The sequence below is a fragment of the Anoplolepis gracilipes genome, chromosome 6, assembly GCF_047496725.1.
Source record: "Anoplolepis gracilipes chromosome 6, ASM4749672v1, whole genome shotgun sequence".
Taxonomy (NCBI): Eukaryota; Metazoa; Arthropoda; class Insecta; order Hymenoptera; family Formicidae; genus Anoplolepis; species Anoplolepis gracilipes.
In genome coordinates this window covers 361369-369672 of record NC_132975.1, presented here as the reverse complement: position 1 = coordinate 369672, position 8304 = coordinate 361369, and positions in this window count along the sequence as shown.

Here is an 8304-nt window from a genome sequence, read left to right as displayed (position 1 = left end):
AATAAATAAATTATTAAAGTTGAAAATATGAGGTGTTCCTGAAGCAAAATGGGTCTATAACAATGTGCGCTTAACTTTTTATGGCGGGGCTGTAGCCCTATAAGTTGCTACCTTTTTTGGTTCCTTATGAGTCAAGGCGCCAGGAAATAATTAATTAAGGTCACTGGGCGGGTTTTTTATGTGATGTTTAAATCGTTAAAAATTGGGTGCTTTTCGATGTTGCGACAACTTTTGATATATTGAGAAAAGTGATTTAGACTGTGCATAGGAAGTTGCAATTGCACATACGAGTTACTTGGCTTGCTCAGTTTTAATAATTAATGAAAGTTCATATACAGGGTGTCCCGAAAGTACCGATCGGAGTTTATTATATGAAGCTTATGGAATTTAACCAAATGAATCGGTCGGTTGTTAAACACTATTTTATACTAATGTTTGGATAATATGACAATGTTAGTTCATATACCGGGTGTCAATTTATTAAGGTGAACATGTATCGGGAGTTGTATTTCCGCTCATTCGCAGTTACGATCTCTTTCCTTGAGTGATTTTAGCTTGTTATATAGATTTACTTTATATTTTTGTTATACCGGGTGGTGGTTAATTCTCGATGCGTGTGTCTATGGTGATGTGTACGTGTATGTTTGTGTTTAGTAAGAGTGATGACGACGAGGTGGAGTGAACATTGGTTTATATTATCGCTATTACTTAATTTACGTTATTCTATTGACGCATACTTAATATTATGTTTCCTTTTTATTTTTCAGATACTGCAACTAGAGTGACAAAACTAAATGGGTAATTATAATAAAATTAAGATGTTCGACCGACTTGGTGGGTCGTTTCTCTTCTCTTTTTCAGGTGCTGAGGAGGCGGACCAGAAGGTGATATACCGGGTGGCCGGAAAATAGGTGAGAATTTTCATTGGACAATTAATTAATTATTTTCCTTCATTTTTAGGTAGGTGATAGGGGAGAACCAGTGATGGGGATAAAACAGGAAAAAAAAAGGAAGAAAAAGAAAAAAAAAAGGAAAAGGATGTTTTAGCCGGAAACATAATAAAAGGTATTTATCGGCTTAATCTATTTTTGATAATAACTATATATATATATATGTATATATAAAAAGAAAAGGAAAGTAAAAGAATTTTATAGGTGCTTAACGCTTACTATGTCTACTTAACAGGTGACGTATGGAGTCAACGGACGGCGACTGGTGTCAAGCGGAGGCGCTGGACGTGACACTATCAAGGCCAAGCGACAGGCGTGCAACGCTAGGGTCATTGAGCCGTGCAAATCCGATCCACCTGATCAAAACAGAGCTCGAACATACACAATCCGAACAAATTCCCGAAGCGTCATCTCAATCCCTTTCGGCGAGCTCAGAAATCTAACGGACAAATTCTTATTAGATACGGGTGCTGACATAAACATTATTAAAGCGAATGCCTTGCTCCGAGACACATTAGTATATCAAGATAGAAAAGTCGAAATACAGGGCATAACGAAAGAAAAACAACAAATTCTCGGAACTGTACATCTAAATTCAGAAAACGGCAATCATGAATTTCACGTAGTACCGAGTAAATTTCCATTGACAGAACAAGGAATTATCGGATCAACCTTTTTACGTCTTGAAAATGCAAAAATAGACTTTGAAAAACAAACGGTTACTATACGAAATAATAAAGTATATTTATTAGAATATAGTAATATGTCAACATTATCGACTAGAAGCATATGCCCATGTATAATTAAAGCTAAAAAAAAATAATATTAATGACGGATTAATAAATCGACAAGAAATATCAAACGGCGTATTTCTTATAGATAGCATCGTAAAAGTAATTAACGGTAATATACATACATATGTAATTAACACGACAGAAAAAGAATTGAATATCGAGACACCCATAATTGACGTAGAGCCAGTGTTAATCAACACGAGCCCGAGGGACAGCCCTGCGTGCGTAATTAATTTGGTGATCTCAAATAATCTAACAGATAGATTAATACTATTGAAGGAAAATCTAAAATTAAATCACCTAAATGAAGAACAACTTTCTATATTACCTACGATAGAAAATTATAACGACATATTTCATTTACCGGGAGATAAATTAAAAGGAACAAATCGAATCGCACATTCTATCCCTACTACGGATAACGCTCCTATAGCCGTTAAACAATATAGATACCCACCTATCCACAAGGAAGAGATTAAACAACAAATTAACAAATTACTTGAACAAGATATTATTCAACCGTCTCTTTCATCATTTAATTCACCATTATGGTTGGTACCTAAGAAAGCGGATGCTAATGGTAACAAAATATGGAGATTAGTGATAGATTTTCGTAAATTAAATGATAAAACTATCGGCGATGCTTATTCTTTGCCTAATATAACAGACATTTTAGATCAATTGGGAAAAGATATTTTTCGTGTTTCGATTTAGCGTCGGATTTTCACCAAATTCCGATGAGTCCGCAAGATTCAATAAAAACAGCTTTTAGCACACCTAACGGTCATTTTGAATATAAAAAGATGCCCTTTGGATTAAAGAATGCCCCTGCAACATTCCAACGTTTAATGGATAATGTTTTAGCAGGTTTACAAGGAAATGTTTGTTTTGTTTATTTTGTTGTGCCTCCGTGAGGGGGCACAGAGTTTTTTCAGGATTCGTTCAGGGAAGGCCGGGGATACGGCGGGCAGTGGCCTCTTTTTATTTTAATCTCTCTTCCTTTGCAATATCGTGTATCCTCTTTATTTATATATAATAAATAACATTTTTATTGTCTATAGTGTGATATTTCTCTGGTATGATATTAAGTCACTGCTCCCAGCGAACGTTATGTCACTCGCGTTTATTATCGGTTAAAGTGAGAGAGCGGTATCTCTCGTATGCTCTGTCGCACAGGTAGTCTGATACGCGATGACTTATCTCCGACGCGCGTATATCTCTTAGTTATTCGCGTATGACTCTGTTGAATCTGGTCAACAGCTGCTCGTGACGAGTATTACTCGTTAGAATCTCTTTTACGACTGCCCGTCGCTTCATCGCGGCGGGTGCTGTTCTTTTCTCCGAACTGCATGGTTTTTCGGAGAGGGTCCCTTAGCAACATGACCAAATATGGTTATGTTGCTGAATTCGCGTTTTAGTGCAGGCGAGGAAGTTCAAAATCAAATTTCCTCGCTTGTACTTTTTGCAATTTGGCGACATTTTTCCGGTGCGTCTCCGAGAGCGCTTTCCGGTCTCGCGTTCGCGCTCGGTCTCGGGTGCGCGTGGCTCGCTGCGTCAGCGACTCGCGCGATTATCGCTTCGGTCGCGATGCATTCCTGCATCTTTATAATTATATGTATATATATATATATATATATATTCATTAATTAAATATATAGCCTTTTCTGGGGCTATAACAATTTAGACGATATCGTCATTTATGCGAAATCTTTAGAAGAACATAAACACTTAATCAACTTTTTGAACGATTAAGAGAAGCCGGTCTTAGCTTGCAACCAGATAAATGCGAATTTTTCAAAAAGGAATTGATTTATTTAGGCCATATAATTTCAGACAAAGGGGTAAAACCTAATCCAGAAAAGGTGCAAGCAGTAAAACAATATCCCGTTCCAAGAAATCATAAAGAACTTAGACAATTCTCTTATTATCGACGTTTTATCAAAAATTTTAGCTCGCTTACTCATCCATTTACGTCACTTCTTAAGAAAAATATACCATTTAAATGGGAAATGCGATAGCAAATAAATTTTGAAAAAATTAAACAATTATTGTCAAGTGAGCCTATTTTGCAATATCCAGATCTTAATAAAGAATTTATATTAACTACGGATGCTAGTGATGAAGGAATCGGTGCAATTTTATCACAAGGAAAGATAGGAAATGATCTTCCAACCGTCTATGCTTCTAGAACGCTCAATAAAGCAGAACGTAATTACGACACTACGGAAAAAGAACTCTTAGCCATCGTATGGGTAACAAAGCATTTTCGACCATACTTATATGGTTAAAAATTTAAAATAATTACTGACCATATACCATTAGTTTGGCTTTTTTAATGTTAAAGATCCGTCATCTCGTTTAATGCGTTGGCGATTAAAACTGGAAGAATACGATTACGAAGTTCTACATAAAGAAGGGAAACAAAATACTAATGCGGATGCTCTTTCAAAATATACTGTAAATGTGACATTTGCGGAGGCGGAATTGATTCAGTCCAGCACTTCTTGCTGGAATGTCCCCTCTTTGACGCGCAGAGAGAGATACTGCGAAGCGTCGTACCGGAAGGTGAATGGCAGTGGCCGGATGTGGCACGCTTCTTCGTGTCAAACCCAGAGGCCCTTTCCGTATTCACCGATTTTTGCCGAGAATCCCTCTGGCTGAAGGGATACGAAACGTAGATTAAATATTAGGTAGGCGCGTTGTTCAACCGAAGAGGTCGGAGCCTTCGGGTATGGGGGTGTGAGCCCGTAATCTTCTCGGGACAACCACGCTCTCGAGCAGCGTTCGCGTCGCGTTAGATAAAATTAGGTAGGACTCCATTTACCTTATTACGCCCACCTATCCCACTATTCCCTTCGCCCGACAGGGTCAGAAGCGTTCATCCAGGTCGGGATGCAAATGGACAGGCCTCCCCGTGGTCCCCGTGGGCACGACGGATAAGATAGCGGGGTGAAGGAGTCGGATAGTGGCGAATGCCAGCCGGCGGAGTTTATGTCACCCTAAGGAAGGAAGGATGGGCTTATTCGTCGTGGCCAAACTGTCCATCCTGCACACACGAACCAGCAGGCGCTACTGGATTTTTCCATCGCCCGTCTCGGGACGGTTCCGATAGACAGTGGATGTAAAAATGTGGCGTATGCCTGAAAGGGCGAGGTAGCACGGGCCTTTCCCACTCGTGGGAACGGCTCACACATTAACTGTAAATGTGACAGTCACACACGAACCAGCAGGCGCTACTAGATTTTTCCATCGCCCGTCTCGGGGCGGTTCCGATAGACAGTGGATGTAAAAATGTGGCGTATGCCTTAAAGGGCGAGGTAGCACGGGCCTTTCCCATTCGTGGGAACGGCATCACACATTAACTGTAAATGTGACAGTATCTTGTTGGTGCATACTTTGGATATCAGAAACTTAATAATGCTAATGTTTTTTTTCTTTTTTTGCACCTTTAAGTTAACGACTTAATTATTAATGGTTATATTTATAACGAAGACATTATTAAAGTCTCATTATTTGCTTTAATAAAGCGATGCACCTGTCAAATCTTTTACATTATCTATAAAAAGTCATACCGGGTTTAACAGTGGTTTAATCAAGGGCAAATATATAAATAATAGACTCTGCTTTCCATGTAAAAAGAAAACAATACTTTAAGAACAGATGAGTTATTTGCGATTAATACCTATAAAGATTTTCAAATTAGTGTTTCTATTCTACATAATGTTCTCAATTTTTTACCTATAACTAACACTCCGTTAGATTATATGCATTTGATCTGTTTAGGAGTTATGATAAAATGATACTACTGTGGACGAAAGGTCCAACTTCTATATGTTTAAATGCAAGAGTTATTAATAAAATATCACATTTACAGATTTTACTTAGAAATACTACACCGGTTGATTTTGTTAGAAGACCTAGATCAATAAGAGACGTTAAGCAGTGGAAAGCAGCAGAATTTAGAAATTTTCTATTATAATCAATCCTGTTGTATTAAGAAATATATTACAAGAAAAAATATATACTCATTTTCTCACATTACATGTAGCTGTAACAATTCTTACACGTCGAAATTTATGTCAAGAAGAATTAAAAATTTTGCTGAAGCTTTGCTTCATTATTTTGTGAGTCGATTGAAATATTATACGATAAACAGTACATATCGCATAATGTGCATAATCTTTTACGTATATGTTCTGATGTAAGACTGTATGGTCCACTCGATAATTTTAGTGCGTTCAATTTCGAAAATTTTATGACATTTATAAAAAGACAGTTACGGAAAAATGAAAAGCCATTGCAACAGTTGATTAAAAGGTATAATGAAATTGAAAATTGTAATTTCTTATTTGTAGAATATAATAATAATAATAGTAATAATAAGATATATTCATGTACAAATTTACACAAGAACGGTCCAATACTTGATAACGTTGATGTTGAATTGTAATATCTCAAAATATTAAATGAAAAATTTACTATTAATTGTAAAAATTTTTCTAATAATTGCTGCTTATTATAAAACGGTAAATATATTCTGATTATAAATGTTACACAAAAAATAAAGAAATTTGTGTTATTGGTACAAAATTGAAATATGTAAAAGATTTATATAAATCACCATGTCATGAAATATAATTTTGTGCGTAACATAATATACATATTTTTATAATAAAATATGTATACATAATTTCTACATGATCTTCGTTTATTTTGCGCAACACAGAAATGGATAACGAAAAATATATCATTGCGGAATTTAATGATGGTCTGCAGCTAATACCTGCTACATGGTACAACGCAGATACGTTTACATGTATTTGGCCTAGTCACTTTAAAACAAAGCTTCGTATTAATAAAGCTATAACTACAAAAGAAATAATTACAAAAGGTATGTCTTGTAAATAAATGCGAAATCTACGTAAACATGCACAATAACTAAAGTTTCCAACTCAAAACTATCATATTGTTATGTCCCAGCACCAAAAATTTTTTCATTAGCTTTAAGAAAACACCAAACCTATAATCTAAGTCTAAGTAATAAGTTGCCGACTACATCTTAGCCGATAAGTTACTCATTATATAAGTTATTTATTATATTTGTTACCGACTCTAGCCGATAGTTCAAAAACGCTAATCGTAAATAGCCGCCTTCCCACCATGAGACTCCCCCGCTATTCCGAACCCTTAGATAACCCTTTCTACGCATCCACCCCACTCTTCAACCTTGACCCGCACAAACTAAAGAACGGAACAGTCTCGAAATTTGACACATTAACTCAAGACTTTGAGCGATGCACTTCTTTCTCTAGAAGTGCTCCTCATTCTTGCGATTCCATTTCCAAATACTATTCCACTCCAACACATTTTTCCATATCCATATTCGTTTCTATTTCAGTACGCGATCCTATTTCACACAGTTCCACCTCAACACTATTCTACCTCACACGAGCGTACTCCATACTATTATTTCATTATACTGCATCTGTACACTCAACACCAACTCTCCGCGCCGATAGCTCTCAGATTTTATTCACGCGTTACCTCTGTAAACCATTCAATGTAAGTGTAGCTAAAAATATACATATATTTATGAAATTTCATTATGTACTAATAACTGAAACGTACCTAAAGCCAGTTCGCATCTACGTTCGGCGTCATATTAAGTGCTACTCCGATTCCCCGATAAAACCTGGTTTCGACCATTAACAAAGACCAACAACACAGCGGTGCGGACGATTGCACGCTCATTACTATTCCTATCCTGCTAACATCGTGCTAATATTCTGCACATGCCCCCTCCCTATCTCAAAACCAATGGTCGAACCCAATAAGTACGCGAAATTAATTCGATCTTTTTCGTAGATGCCAAAAATAAGAAGAGGCGGACACAAATATCACGCGCGGCGTTTGAAGCGGATAGCGAGTTCCTCGGGACAAAACGCCTCTATTTCGACTCAGAGTACGAGGCGTACTTCAACACCGCCTTTCGAGCGAAGGAGGCCAAACCTCTGAGGAAAGACATCCGCATAAAATCCATAGGATATTTTCGGTGGCCGTGCAAGCTAACACTGTTAGACACGCAGCGACTGTTCCCCCCTCTGCCGCCTCCGAATTACGTGCCGGGAGACCCAAGGAGGACGCGTTACCTCCAGATACGCGACGAGATTTTATACTTGAACTATGTATTCCACCCCCGAGCATTGGGGTTCCGCGGAACAGCCAATAATATTAGATTAATATTACACGGAACGAAACGTAACAATATCCTGTAATAGAACTACGTAAAACACGAAAACTTGGAAACGTGCACATTTTCTCGTGCCGACGAGAGATACCTTTTACGACCGACCCTTTTTTTTGCTTTCTGCGTTTCACTTGGGCCAGCTCACTCCTGACCGAACCCTTTCAAAATAGTATTTTTCCTTCGCGTTGCTGAGTTCGTTTTACGATTGACCTTTTTTTTTTGCTGTGTTTTGCGTTGACCAGTCTCGATCTCGACCAGGTCTTCCCGAAAAGAATATTTGGCTTCAAAATAATATTCGTTTCAAATAATATAT